Genomic DNA, 13207 nt, shown 5'->3' on the forward strand with positions numbered 1-13207 from the left:
CTCGCTTTTCGCAGAGGCTTGACAAAACATCTCGCGGGTAAGGTTGGGGTTAAGCCTAGCGGTAGGCTTAGAGCAGGGGCGTCCCACCTCGATCCTGGAGGTTGCTTGGTCTGACGAGCTTGGCTCCAAGCACAAAGAAACTCAACTTAAGCTGCTGAACCCGGTCTCACCACAGAGACCGGAAACTTCCAGGCACGTCTGATGGAGCTGGCTGGAGTGAAACTCTACCTGACAGGGCCCTCCAGGACAGAGTTTGGCCACACTAGGCATAGAGTCTTCTATGTTTGTTTTAGCCATGCCTGTTGCTGGGGAATACAGATTGAACGAGCAGAGCTCTGGTTCAACAGCCTGAAAGGCTATTAGTTCAGCCAACTCATCAAAGGTTCCAGGTATGGAGTTCCACAAGGAAAACAAAACACGAACTCTCCACAGCAAACTTGAGCTGACACAAACAATCACTCAGCACCCTTTGTCTTATTTTGACACAAGATGACTCGCAAAGCTGTTGACTCTGAAAAGGGGCTACAGACGCTGCGTCAGCGGACAAGCGTGCTAAAGTCCGTTCTTGCCGACATTGCTGCGAAAAGCTTGCTTCGTCCCTGGGTGGGCTCGAACCACCATCCTTTCGGTTAACAGCCGAACGCGCTAGCCTATTGCGCCACAGAGACTGGTAGTGTAAGCTCTTGTGGGTAACAGTCACAAAAGAATTTGACGCTGGGCGCGACACTAGTCCTGCGTCAGCAAACTTAATTCAAGAGAATTACACCCATTGGGAGGGGCGAGAGAGAGCCAAAAGGCACGCCCAACGTGGGGCTCGAACCCACGACCCTGAGATTAAGAGTCTCATGCTCTACCGACTGAGCTAGCCGGGCAGCGGCAGTCACTTTCCCAAGGCTGACGTCTGTTTTGAGAACTGCCAAACATTTTATGAGCAAACAGAGCCTCGCTTTTCGCAGAGGCTTGACAAAACATCTCGCGGGTAAGGTTGGGGTTAAGCCTAGCGGTAGGCTTAGAGCAGGGGCGTCCCACCTCGATCCTGGAGGTTGCTTGGTCTGACGAGCTTGGCTCCAAGCACAAAGAAACTCAACTTAAGCTGCTGAACCCGGTCTCACCACAGAGACCGGAAACTTCCAGGCACGTCTGATGGAGCTGGCTGGAGTGAAACTCTACCTGACAGGGCCCTCCAGGACAGAGTTTGGCCACACTAGGCATAGAGTCTTCTATGTTTGTTTTAGCCATGCCTGTTGCTGGGGAATACAGATTGAACGAGCAGAGCTCTGGTTCAACAGCCTGAAAGGCTATTAGTTCAGCCAACTCATCAAAGGTTCCAGGTATGGAGTTCCACAAGGAAAACAAAACACGAACTCTCCACAGCAAACTTGAGCTGACACAAACAATCACTCAGCACCCTTTGTCTTATTTTGACACAAGATGACTAGCAAAGCTGTTGACTCTGAAAAGGGGCTACAGACGCTGCGTCAGCGGACAAGCGTGCTAAAGTCTGTGCTTGCCGACATTGCTGCGAAAAGCTTGCTTCGTCCCTGGGTGGGCTCGAACCACCATCCTTTCGGTTAACAGCCGAACGCGCTAGCCTATTGCGCCACAGAGACTGGTAGTGTAAGGTCTTGTGGGTAACAGTCACAAAAGAATTTGACGCTGGGCGCGACACTAGTCCTGCGTCAGCAAACTTAATTCAAGAGAATTACACCCATTGGGAGGGGCGAGAGAGAGCCAAAAGGCACGCCCAACGTGGGGCTCGAACCCACGACCCTGAGATTAAGAGTCTCATGCTCTACCGACTGAGCTAGCCGGGCAGCGGCAGTCACTTTCCCAAGGCTGATGTCTGTTTTGAGAACTGCCAAACATTTTATGAGCAAACAGAGCCTCGCTTTTCGCAGAGGCTTGATAAAACATCTCGCGGGTAAGGTTGGGGCTAAGCCTAGCGGTAGGCTTAGAGCAGGGGCGTCCCACCTCGATCCTGGAGGTTGCTTGGTCTGACGAGCTTGGCTCCAAGCACAAAGAAACTCAACTTAAGCTGCTGAACCCGGTCTCACCACAGAGACCGGAAACTTCCAGGCACGTCTGATGGAGCTGGCTGGAGTGAAACTCTACCTGACAGGGCCCTCCAGGACAGAGTTTGGCCACACTAGGCATAGAGTCTTCTATGTTTGTTTTAGCCATGCCTGTTGCTGGGGAATACAGATTGAACGAGCAGAGCTCTGGTTCAACAGCCTGAAAGGCTATTAGTTCAGCCAACTCATCAAAGGTTCCAGGTATGGAGTTCTGTCTCGCTGTGTGAATACAGTTTGCAAACTCCGACAGCATATGATTGGAGAAGCAATTTGGTGGCATTTTGTGGCGGTCCTAGAGGGAATTTTGAGCAGGACCTCCCTGGACCACACAGGCCTCCACAACAAGGAAAACAAAACACGAACTCTCCACAGCAAACTTGAGCTGACACAAACAATCACTCAGCACCCTTTGTCTTATTTTGAGACAAGATGACTCGCAAAGCTGTTGACTCTGAAAAGGGGCTAAAGACGCTGCGTCAGCGGACAAGCGTGCTAAAGTCTGTGCTTGCCGACATTGCTGCGAAAAGCTTGCTTCATCCCTGGGTGGGCTCGAACCACCATCCTTTCGGTTAACAGCCGAACGCGCTAGCCTATTGCGCCACAGAGACTGGTAGTGTAAGCTCTTGTGGGTAACAGTCACAAAAGAATTTGACGCTGGGCGCGACACTAGTCCTGCGTCAGCAAACTTAATTCAAGAGAATTACACCCATTGGGAGGGGCGAGAGAGAGCCAAAAGGCACGCCCAACGTGTGGCTCGAACCCACGACCCTGAGATTAAGAGTCTCATGCTCTACCGACTGAGCTAGCCGGGCAGCGGCAGTCACTTTCCCAAGGCTGACGTCTGTTTTGAGAACTGCCAAACATTTTATGAGCAAACAGAGCCTCGCTTTTCGCAGAGGCTTGACAAAACATCTCGCGGGTAAGGTTGGGGTTAAGCCTAGCGGTAGGCTTAGAGCAGGGGCGTCCCACCTCGATCCTGGAGGTTGCTTGGTCTGACGAGCTTGGCTCCAAGCACAAAGAAACTCAACTTAAGCTGCTGAACCCGGTCTCACCACAGAGACCGGAAACTTCCAGGCACGTCTGATGGAGCTGGCTGGAGTAAAACTCTACCTGACAGGGCCCTCCAGGACAGAGTTTGGCCACACTAGGCATAGCGTCTTCTATGTTTGTTTTAGCCATGCCTGTTGCTGGGGAATACAGATTGAACGAGCAGAGCTCTGGTTCAACAGCCTGAAAGGCTATTAGTTCAGCCAACTCATCAAAGGTTCCAGGTATGGAGTTATGTCTCGCTGTGTGAATACAGTTTGCAAACACCGACAGCATATGATTGGAGAAGCAATTTGGTGGCATTTTGTGGCGGTCCTAGAGGGAATTTTGAGCAGGACCTCCCTGGACCACACAGGCCTCCACAACAAGGAAAACAAAACACGAACTCTCCACAGCAAACTTGAGCTGACACAAACAATCACTCAGCACCCTTTGTCTTATTTTGAGACAAGATGACTCGCAAAGCTGTTGACTCTGAAAAGGGGCTAAAGACGCTGCGTCAGCGGACAAGCGTGCTAAAGTCTGTGCTTGCCGACATTGCTGCGAAAAGCTTGCTTCGTCCCTGGGTGGGCTCGAACCACCATCCTTTCGGTTAACAGCCGAACGCGCTAGCCTATTGCGCCACAGAGACTGGTAGTGTAAGCTCTTGTGGGTAACAGTCACAAAAGAATTTGACGCTGGGCGCGACACTAGTCCTGCGTCAGCAAACTTAATTCAAGAGAATTACACCCATTGGGAGGGGCGAGAGAGAGCCAAAAGGCACGCCCAACGTGGGGCTCGAACCCACGACCCTGAGATTAAGAGTCTCATGCTCTACCGACTGAGCTAGCCGGGCAGCGGCAGTCACTTTCCCAAGGCTGACGTCTGTTTTGAGAACTGCCAAACATTTTATGAGCAAACAGAGCCTCGCTTTTCGCAGAGGCTTGACAAAACATCTCGCGGGTAAGGTTGGGGTTAAGCCTAGCGGTAGGCTTAGAGCAGGGGCGTCCCACCTCGATCCTGGAGGTTGCTTGGTCTGACGAGCTTGGCTCCAAGCACAAAGAAACTCAACTTAAGCTGCTGAACCCGGTCTCACCACAGAGACCGGAAACGTCCAGGCACGTCTGATGGAGCTGGCTGGAGTGAAACTCTACCTGACAGGGCCCTCCAGGACAGAGTTTGGCCACACTAGGCATAGAGTCTTCTATGTTTGTTTTAGCCATGCCTGTTGCTGGGGAATACAGATTGAACGAGCAGAGCTCTGGTTCAACAGCCTGAAAGGCTATTAGTTCAGCCAACTCATCAAAGGTTCCAGGTATGGAGTTCCACAAGGAAAACAAAACACGAACTCTCCACAGCAAACTTGAGCTGACACAAACAATCACTCAGCACCCTTTGTCTTATTTTGACACAAGATGACTAGCAAAGCTGTTGACTCTGAAAAGGGGCTACAGACGCTGCGTCAGCGGACAAGCGTGCTAAAGTCTGTGCTTGCCGACATTGCTGCGAAAAGCTTGCTTCGTCCCTGGGTGGGCTCGAACCACCATCCTTTCGGTTAACAGCCGAACGCGCTAGCCTATTGCGCCACAGAGACTGGTAGTGTAAGGTCTTGTGGGTAACAGTCACAAAAGAATTTGACGCTGGGCGCGACACTAGTCCTGCGTCAGCAAACTTAATTCAAGAGAATTACACCCATTGGGAGGGGCGAGAGAGAGCCAAAAGGCACGCCCAACGTGGGGCTCGAACCCACGACCCTGAGATTAAGAGTCTCATGCTCTACCGACTGAGCTAGCCGGGCAGCGGCAGTCACTTTCCCAAGGCTGATGTCTGTTTTGAGAACTGCCAAACATTTTATGAGCAAACAGAGCCTCGCTTTTCGCAGAGGCTTGATAAAACATCTCGCGGGTAAGGTTGGGGCTAAGCCTAGCGGTAGGCTTAGAGCAGGGGCGTCCCACCTCGATCCTGGAGGTTGCTTGGTCTGACGAGCTTGGCTCCAAGCACAAAGAAACTCAACTTAAGCTGCTGAACCCGGTCTCACCACAGAGACCGGAAACTTCCAGGCACGTCTGATGGAGCTGGCTGGAGTGAAACTCTACCTGACAGGGCCCTCCAGGACAGAGTTTGGCCACACTAGGCATAGAGTCTTCTATGTTTGTTTTAGCCATGCCTGTTGCTGGGGAATACAGATTGAACGAGCAGAGCTCTGGTTCAACAGCCTGAAAGGCTATTAGTTCAGCCAACTCATCAAAGGTTCCAGGTATGGAGTTCTGTCTCGCTGTGTGAATACAGTTTGCAAACTCCGACAGCATATGATTGGAGAAGCAATTTGGTGGCATTTTGTGGCGGTCCTAGAGGGAATTTTGAGCAGGACCTCCCTGGACCACACAGGCCTCCACAACAAGGAAAACAAAACACGAACTCTCCACAGCAAACTTGAGCTGACACAAACAATCACTCAGCACCCTTTGTCTTATTTTGAGACAAGATGACTCGCAAAGCTGTTGACTCTGAAAAGGGGCTAAAGACGCTGCGTCAGCGGACAAGCGTGCTAAAGTCTGTGCTTGCCGACATTGCTGCGAAAAGCTTGCTTCATCCCTGGGTGGGCTCGAACCACCATCCTTTCGGTTAACAGCCGAACGCGCTAGCCTATTGCGCCACAGAGACTGGTAGTGTAAGCTCTTGTGGGTAACAGTCACAAAAGAATTTGACGCTGGGCGCGACACTAGTCCTGCGTCAGCAAACTTAATTCAAGAGAATTACACCCATTGGGAGGGGCGAGAGAGAGCCAAAAGGCACGCCCAACGTGTGGCTCGAACCCACGACCCTGAGATTAAGAGTCTCATGCTCTACCGACTGAGCTAGCCGGGCAGCGGCAGTCACTTTCCCAAGGCTGACGTCTGTTTTGAGAACTGCCAAACATTTTATGAGCAAACAGAGCCTCGCTTTTCGCAGAGGCTTGACAAAACATCTCGCGGGTAAGGTTGGGGTTAAGCCTAGCGGTAGGCTTAGAGCAGGGGCGTCCCACCTCGATCCTGGAGGTTGCTTGGTCTGACGAGCTTGGCTCCAAGCACAAAGAAACTCAACTTAAGCTGCTGAACCCGGTCTCACCACAGAGACCGGAAACTTCCAGGCACGTCTGATGGAGCTGGCTGGAGTGAAACTCTACCTGACAGGGCCCTCCAGGACAGAGTTTGGCCACACTAGGCATAGAGTCTTCTATGTTTGTTTTAGCCATGCCTGTTGCTGGGGAATACAGATTGAACGAGCAGAGCTCTGGTTCAACAGCCTGAAAGGCTATTAGTTCAGCCAACTCATCAAAGGTTCCAGGTATGGAGTTCCACAAGGAAAACAAAACACGAACTCTCCACAGCAAACTTGAGCTGACACAAACAATCACTCAGCACCCTTTGTCTTATTTTGACACAAGATGACTCGCAAAGCTGTTGACTCTGAAAAGGGGCTACAGACGCTGCGTCAGCGGACAAGCGTGCTAAAGTCCGTTCTTGCCGACATTGCTGCGAAAAGCTTGCTTCGTCCCTGGGTGGGCTCGAACCACCATCCTTTCGGTTAACAGCCGAACGCGCTAGCCTATTGCGCCACAGAGACTGGTAGTGTAAGCTCTTGTGGGTAACAGTCACAAAAGAATTTGACGCTGGGCGCGACACTAGTCCTGCGTCAGCAAACTTAATTCAAGAGAATTACACCCATTGGGAGGGGCGAGAGAGAGCCAAAAGGCACGCCCAACGTGGGGCTCGAACCCACGACCCTGAGATTAAGAGTCTCATGCTCTACCGACTGAGCTAGCCGGGCAGCGGCAGTCACTTTCCCAAGGCTGACGTCTGTTTTGAGAACTGCCAAACATTTTATGAGCAAACAGAGCCTCGCTTTTCGCAGAGGCTTGACAAAACATCTCGCGGGTAAGGTTGGGGTTAAGCCTAGCGGTAGGCTTAGAGCAGGGGCGTCCCACCTCGATCCTGGAGGTTGCTTGGTCTGACGAGCTTGGCTCCAAGCACAAAGAAACTCAACTTAAGCTGCTGAACCCGGTCTCACCACAGAGACCGGAAACTTCCAGGCACGTCTGATGGAGCTGGCTGGAGTGAAACTCTACCTGACAGGGCCCTCCAGGACAGAGTTTGGCCACACTAGGCATAGAGTCTTCTATGTTTGTTTTAGCCATGCCTGTTGCTGGGGAATACAGATTGAACGAGCAGAGCTCTGGTTCAACAGCCTGAAAGGCTATTAGTTCAGCCAACTCATCAAAGGTTCCAGGTATGGAGTTCCACAAGGAAAACAAAACACGAACTCTCCACAGCAAACTTGAGCTGACACAAACAATCACTCAGCACCCTTTGTCTTATTTTGACACAAGATGACTAGCAAAGCTGTTGACTCTGAAAAGGGGCTACAGACGCTGCGTCAGCGGACAAGCGTGCTAAAGTCTGTGCTTGCCGACATTGCTGCGAAAAGCTTGCTTCGTCCCTGGGTGGGCTCGAACCACCATCCTTTCGGTTAACAGCCGAACGCGCTAGCCTATTGCGCCACAGAGACTGGTAGTGTAAGGTCTTGTGGGTAACAGTCACAAAAGAATTTGACGCTGGGCGCGACACTAGTCCTGCGTCAGCAAACTTAATTCAAGAGAATTACACCCATTGGGAGGGGCGAGAGAGAGCCAAAAGGCACGCCCAACGTGGGGCTCGAACCCACGACCCTGAGATTAAGAGTCTCATGCTCTACCGACTGAGCTAGCCGGGCAGCGGCAGTCACTTTCCCAAGGCTGATGTCTGTTTTGAGAACTGCCAAACATTTTATGAGCAAACAGAGCCTCGCTTTTCGCAGAGGCTTGATAAAACATCTCGCGGGTAAGGTTGGGGCTAAGCCTAGCGGTAGGCTTAGAGCAGGGGCGTCCCACCTCGATCCTGGAGGTTGCTTGGTCTGACGAGCTTGGCTCCAAGCACAAAGAAACTCAACTTAAGCTGCTGAACCCGGTCTCACCACAGAGACCGGAAACTTCCAGGCACGTCTGATGGAGCTGGCTGGAGTGAAACTCTACCTGACAGGGCCCTCCAGGACAGAGTTTGGCCACACTAGGCATAGAGTCTTCTATGTTTGTTTTAGCCATGCCTGTTGCTGGGGAATACAGATTGAACGAGCAGAGCTCTGGTTCAACAGCCTGAAAGGCTATTAGTTCAGCCAACTCATCAAAGGTTCCAGGTATGGAGTTCTGTCTCGCTGTGTGAATACAGTTTGCAAACTCCGACAGCATATGATTGGAGAAGCAATTTGGTGGCATTTTGTGGCGGTCCTAGAGGGAATTTTGAGCAGGACCTCCCTGGACCACACAGGCCTCCACAACAAGGAAAACAAAACACGAACTCTCCACAGCAAACTTGAGCTGACACAAACAATCACTCAGCACCCTTTGTCTTATTTTGAGACAAGATGACTCGCAAAGCTGTTGACTCTGAAAAGGGGCTAAAGACGCTGCGTCAGCGGACAAGCGTGCTAAAGTCTGTGCTTGCCGACATTGCTGCGAAAAGCTTGCTTCATCCCTGGGTGGGCTCGAACCACCATCCTTTCGGTTAACAGCCGAACGCGCTAGCCTATTGCGCCACAGAGACTGGTAGTGTAAGCTCTTGTGGGTAACAGTCACAAAAGAATTTGACGCTGGGCGCGACACTAGTCCTGCGTCAGCAAACTTAATTCAAGAGAATTACACCCATTGGGAGGGGCGAGAGAGAGCCAAAAGGCACGCCCAACGTGTGGCTCGAACCCACGACCCTGAGATTAAGAGTCTCATGCTCTACCGACTGAGCTAGCCGGGCAGCGGCAGTCACTTTCCCAAGGCTGACGTCTGTTTTGAGAACTGCCAAACATTTTATGAGCAAACAGAGCCTCGCTTTTCGCAGAGGCTTGACAAAACATCTCGCGGGTAAGGTTGGGGTTAAGCCTAGCGGTAGGCTTAGAGCAGGGGCGTCCCACCTCGATCCTGGAGGTTGCTTGGTCTGACGAGCTTGGCTCCAAGCACAAAGAAACTCAACTTAAGCTGCTGAACCCGGTCTCACCACAGAGACCGGAAACTTCCAGGCACGTCTGATGGAGCTGGCTGGAGTAAAACTCTACCTGACAGGGCCCTCCAGGACAGAGTTTGGCCACACTAGGCATAGCGTCTTCTATGTTTGTTTTAGCCATGCCTGTTGCTGGGGAATACAGATTGAACGAGCAGAGCTCTGGTTCAACAGCCTGAAAGGCTATTAGTTCAGCCAACTCATCAAAGGTTCCAGGTATGGAGTTATGTCTCGCTGTGTGAATACAGTTTGCAAACACCGACAGCATATGATTGGAGAAGCAATTTGGTGGCATTTTGTGGCGGTCCTAGAGGGAATTTTGAGCAGGACCTCCCTGGACCACACAGGCCTCCACAACAAGGAAAACAAAACACGAACTCTCCACAGCAAACTTGAGCTGACACAAACAATCACTCAGCACCCTTTGTCTTATTTTGAGACAAGATGACTCGCAAAGCTGTTGACTCTGAAAAGGGGCTAAAGACGCTGCGTCAGCGGACAAGCGTGCTAAAGTCTGTGCTTGCCGACATTGCTGCGAAAAGCTTGCTTCGTCCCTGGGTGGGCTCGAACCACCATCCTTTCGGTTAACAGCCGAACGCGCTAGCCTATTGCGCCACAGAGACTGGTAGTGTAAGCTCTTGTGGGTAACAGTCACAAAAGAATTTGACGCTGGGCGCGACACTAGTCCTGCGTCAGCAAACTTAATTCAAGAGAATTACACCCATTGGGAGGGGCGAGAGAGAGCCAAAAGGCACGCCCAACGTGGGGCTCGAACCCACGACCCTGAGATTAAGAGTCTCATGCTCTACCGACTGAGCTAGCCGGGCAGCGGCAGTCACTTTCCCAAGGCTGACGTCTGTTTTGAGAACTGCCAAACATTTTATGAGCAAACAGAGCCTCGCTTTTCGCAGAGGCTTGACAAAACATCTCGCGGGTAAGGTTGGGGTTAAGCCTAGCGGTAGGCTTAGAGCAGGGGCGTCCCACCTCGATCCTGGAGGTTGCTTGGTCTGACGAGCTTGGCTCCAAGCACAAAGAAACTCAACTTAAGCTGCTGAACCCGGTCTCACCACAGAGACCGGAAACTTCCAGGCACGTCTGATGGAGTATGGAGTTCCACAAGGAAAACAAAACACGAACTCTCCACAGCAAACTTGAGCTGACACAAACAATCACTCAGCACCCTTTGTCTTATTTTGACACAAGATGACTCGCAAAGCTGTTGACTCTGAAAAGGGGCTACAGACGCTGCGTCAGCGGACAAGCGTGCTAAAGTCCGTGCTTGCCGACATTGCTGCGAAAAGCTTGCTTCGTCCCTGGGTGGGCTCGAACCACCATCCTTTCGGTTAACAGCCGAACGCGCTAGCCTATTGCTCCACAGAGACTGGTAGTGTAAGCTCTTGTGGGTAACAGTCACAAAAGAATTTGACGCTGGGCGCGACACTAGTCCTGCGTCAGCAAACTTAATTCAAGAGAATTACACCCATTGGGAGGGGCGAGAGAGAGCCAAAAGGCACGCCCAACGTGGGGCTCAAACCCACGACCCTGAGATTAAGAGTCTCATGCTCTACCAACTGAGCTAGCCGGGCAGCGGCAGTCACTTTCCCAAGGCTGACGTCTGTTTTGAGAACTGCCAAACATTTTATGAGCAAACAGAGCCTCGCTTTTCGCAGAGGCTTGACAAAACATCTCGCGGGTAAGGTTGGGGTTAAGCCTAGCGGTAGGCTTAGAGCAGGGGCGTCCCACCTCGATCCTGGAGGTTGCTTGGTCTGACGAGCTTGGCTCCAAGCACAAAGAAACTCAACTTAAGCTGCTGAACCCGGTCTCACCACAGAGACCGGAAACTTCCAGGCACGTCTGATGGAGCTGGCTGGAGTGAAACTCTACCTGACAGGGCCCTCCAGGACAGAGTTTGGCCACACTAGGCATAGAGTCTTCTATGTTTGTTTTAGCCATGCCTGTTGCTGGGGAATACAGATTGAACGAGCAGAGCTCTGGATCAACAGCCTGAAAGGCTATTAGTTCAGCCAACTCATCAAAGGTTCCAGGTATGGAGTTCCACAAGGAAAACAAAACACGAACTCTCCACAGCAAACTTGAGCTGACACAAACAATCACTCAGCACCCTTTGTCTTATTTTGACACAAGATGACTAGCCAAGCTGTTGACTCTGAAAAGGGGCTACAGACGCTGCGTCAGCGGACAAGCGTGCTAAAGTCTGTGCTTGCCGACATTGCTGCGAAAAGCTTGCTTCGTCCCTGGGTGGGCTCGAACCACCATCCTTTCGGTTAACAGCCGAACGCGCTAGCCTATTGCGCCACAGAGACTGGTAGTGTAAGCTCTTGTGGGTAACAGTCACAAAAGAATTTGACGCTGGGCGCGACACTAGTGCTGCGTCAGCAAACTTAATTCAAGAGAATTACACCCATTGGGAGGGGCGAGAGAGAGCCAAAAGGCACGCCCAACGTGGGGCTCGAACCCACGACCCTGAGATTAAGAGTCTCATGCTCTACCGACTGAGCTAGCCGGGCAGCGGCAGTCACTTTCCCAAAGCTGACGTCTGTTTTGAGAACTGCTAAACATTTTATGAGCAAACAGAGCCTCGCTTTTCGCAGAGGCTTGACAAAACATCTCGCGGGTAAGGTTGGGGTTAAGCCTAGCGGTAGGCTTAGAGCAGGGGCGTCCCACCTCGATCCTGGAGGTTGCTTGGTCTGACGAGCTTGGCTCCAAGCACAAAGAAACTCAACTTAAGCTGCTGAACCCGGTCTCACCACAGAGACCGGAAACTTCCAGGCACGTCTGATGGAGCTGGCTGGAGTGAAACTCTACCTGACAGGGCCCTCCAGGACAGAGTTTGGCCACACTAGGCATAGAGTCTTCTATGTTTGTTTTAGCCATGCCTGTTGCTGGGGAATACAGATTGAACGAGCAGAGCTCTGGTTCAACAGCCTGAAAGGCTATTAGTTCAGCCAACTCATCAAAGGTTCCAGGTATGGAGTTCCACAAGGAAAACAAAACACGAACTCTCCACAGCAAACTTGAGCTGACACAAACAATCACTCAGCACCCTTTGTCTTATTTTGACACAAGATGACTCGCAAAGCTGTTGACTCTGAAAAGGGGCTACAGACGCTGCGTCAGCGGACAAGCGTGCTAAAGTCCGTGCTTGCCGACATTGCTGCGAAAAGCTTGCTTCGCCCCTGGGTGGGCTCGAACCACCATCCTTTCGGTTAACAGCCGAACGCGCTAGCCTATTGCGCCACAGAGACTGGTAGTGTAAGCTCTTGTGGGTAACAGTCACAAAAGAATTTGACGCTGGGCGCGACACTAGTCCTGCGTCAGCAAACTTAATTCAAGAGAATTACACCCATTGGGAGGGGCGAGAGAGAGCCAAAAGGCACGCCCAACGTGGGGCTCGAACCCACGACCCTGAGATTAAGAGTCTCATGCTCTACAGACTGAGCTAGCCGGGCAGCGGCAGTCACTTTCCCAAGGCTGATGTCTGTTTTGAGAATGCCAAACATTTTATGAGCAAACAGAGCCTCGCTTTTCGCAGAGGCTTGACAAAACATCTCGCGGGTAAGGTTGGGGTTAAGCCTAGCGGTAGGCTTAGAGCAGGGGCGTCCCACCTCGATCCTGGAGGTTGCTTGGTCTGACGAGCTTGGCTCCAAGCACAAAGAAACTCAACTTAAGCTGCTGAACCCGGTCTCACCACAGAGACCGGAAACTTCCAGGCACGTCTGATGGAGCTGGCTGGAGTGAAACTCTACCTGACAGGGCCCTCCAGGACAGAGTTTGGCCACACTAGGCATAGAGTCTTCTATGTTTGTTTTAGCCATGCCTGTTGCTGGGGAATACAGATTGAACGAGCAGAGCTCTGGTTCAACAGCCTGAAAGGCTATTAGTTCAGCCAACTCATCAAAGGTTCCAGGTATGGAGTTCCACAAGGAAAACAAAACACGAACTCTCCACAGCAAACTTGAGCTGACACAAACAATCACTCAGCACCCTTTGTCTTATTTTGACACAAGATGACTCGCAAAGCTG

The 13207-nt window shown here is 51.6% G+C and overlaps 1 protein-coding gene and 26 non-coding genes across 27 annotated transcripts in view; all 27 read right to left on the minus strand.

Moving 5' to 3' along the window:
• The window catches only part of LOC127951795 (pentraxin fusion protein), a 421943-nt gene that overhangs the window by 297509 nt on the left and 111227 nt on the right, over positions 1-13207 (minus strand). The gene's annotated exons all lie outside the window — the stretch shown is intronic.
• Positions 595-668, minus strand: trnan-guu (transfer RNA asparagine (anticodon GUU)). The gene has a single exon. It is a non-coding gene; the product is annotated as a tRNA-Asn (tRNA).
• trnak-cuu (transfer RNA lysine (anticodon CUU)) lies at positions 800-872 on the minus strand. Its single transcript has one exon. It is a non-coding gene; the product is annotated as a tRNA-Lys (tRNA).
• trnan-guu (transfer RNA asparagine (anticodon GUU)) lies at positions 1537-1610 on the minus strand. Its single transcript has one exon. It is a non-coding gene; the product is annotated as a tRNA-Asn (tRNA).
• Positions 1742-1814, minus strand: trnak-cuu (transfer RNA lysine (anticodon CUU)). Its single transcript has one exon. It is a non-coding gene; the product is annotated as a tRNA-Lys (tRNA).
• trnan-guu (transfer RNA asparagine (anticodon GUU)) lies at positions 2607-2680 on the minus strand. The gene has a single exon. It is a non-coding gene; the product is annotated as a tRNA-Asn (tRNA).
• trnak-cuu (transfer RNA lysine (anticodon CUU)) lies at positions 2812-2884 on the minus strand. The gene has a single exon. It is a non-coding gene; the product is annotated as a tRNA-Lys (tRNA).
• On the minus strand, positions 3677-3750 carry trnan-guu (transfer RNA asparagine (anticodon GUU)). The gene has a single exon. It is a non-coding gene; the product is annotated as a tRNA-Asn (tRNA).
• Positions 3882-3954, minus strand: trnak-cuu (transfer RNA lysine (anticodon CUU)). The gene has a single exon. It is a non-coding gene; the product is annotated as a tRNA-Lys (tRNA).
• On the minus strand, positions 4619-4692 carry trnan-guu (transfer RNA asparagine (anticodon GUU)). Its single transcript has one exon. It is a non-coding gene; the product is annotated as a tRNA-Asn (tRNA).
• On the minus strand, positions 4824-4896 carry trnak-cuu (transfer RNA lysine (anticodon CUU)). The gene has a single exon. It is a non-coding gene; the product is annotated as a tRNA-Lys (tRNA).
• trnan-guu (transfer RNA asparagine (anticodon GUU)) lies at positions 5689-5762 on the minus strand. The gene has a single exon. It is a non-coding gene; the product is annotated as a tRNA-Asn (tRNA).
• On the minus strand, positions 5894-5966 carry trnak-cuu (transfer RNA lysine (anticodon CUU)). The gene has a single exon. It is a non-coding gene; the product is annotated as a tRNA-Lys (tRNA).
• trnan-guu (transfer RNA asparagine (anticodon GUU)) lies at positions 6631-6704 on the minus strand. The gene has a single exon. It is a non-coding gene; the product is annotated as a tRNA-Asn (tRNA).
• trnak-cuu (transfer RNA lysine (anticodon CUU)) lies at positions 6836-6908 on the minus strand. The gene has a single exon. It is a non-coding gene; the product is annotated as a tRNA-Lys (tRNA).
• Positions 7573-7646, minus strand: trnan-guu (transfer RNA asparagine (anticodon GUU)). The gene has a single exon. It is a non-coding gene; the product is annotated as a tRNA-Asn (tRNA).
• On the minus strand, positions 7778-7850 carry trnak-cuu (transfer RNA lysine (anticodon CUU)). Its single transcript has one exon. It is a non-coding gene; the product is annotated as a tRNA-Lys (tRNA).
• On the minus strand, positions 8643-8716 carry trnan-guu (transfer RNA asparagine (anticodon GUU)). Its single transcript has one exon. It is a non-coding gene; the product is annotated as a tRNA-Asn (tRNA).
• Positions 8848-8920, minus strand: trnak-cuu (transfer RNA lysine (anticodon CUU)). The gene has a single exon. It is a non-coding gene; the product is annotated as a tRNA-Lys (tRNA).
• trnan-guu (transfer RNA asparagine (anticodon GUU)) lies at positions 9713-9786 on the minus strand. The gene has a single exon. It is a non-coding gene; the product is annotated as a tRNA-Asn (tRNA).
• trnak-cuu (transfer RNA lysine (anticodon CUU)) lies at positions 9918-9990 on the minus strand. Its single transcript has one exon. It is a non-coding gene; the product is annotated as a tRNA-Lys (tRNA).
• trnan-guu (transfer RNA asparagine (anticodon GUU)) lies at positions 10472-10545 on the minus strand. The gene has a single exon. It is a non-coding gene; the product is annotated as a tRNA-Asn (tRNA).
• On the minus strand, positions 10677-10749 carry trnak-cuu (transfer RNA lysine (anticodon CUU)). Its single transcript has one exon. It is a non-coding gene; the product is annotated as a tRNA-Lys (tRNA).
• Positions 11414-11487, minus strand: trnan-guu (transfer RNA asparagine (anticodon GUU)). The gene has a single exon. It is a non-coding gene; the product is annotated as a tRNA-Asn (tRNA).
• On the minus strand, positions 11619-11691 carry trnak-cuu (transfer RNA lysine (anticodon CUU)). The gene has a single exon. It is a non-coding gene; the product is annotated as a tRNA-Lys (tRNA).
• Positions 12356-12429, minus strand: trnan-guu (transfer RNA asparagine (anticodon GUU)). The gene has a single exon. It is a non-coding gene; the product is annotated as a tRNA-Asn (tRNA).
• trnak-cuu (transfer RNA lysine (anticodon CUU)) lies at positions 12561-12633 on the minus strand. Its single transcript has one exon. It is a non-coding gene; the product is annotated as a tRNA-Lys (tRNA).

The sequence above is a fragment of the Carassius gibelio genome, chromosome B3 (assembly GCF_023724105.1).
Source record: "Carassius gibelio isolate Cgi1373 ecotype wild population from Czech Republic chromosome B3, carGib1.2-hapl.c, whole genome shotgun sequence".
NCBI classification, from domain to species: domain Eukaryota; kingdom Metazoa; phylum Chordata; class Actinopteri; order Cypriniformes; family Cyprinidae; genus Carassius; species Carassius gibelio.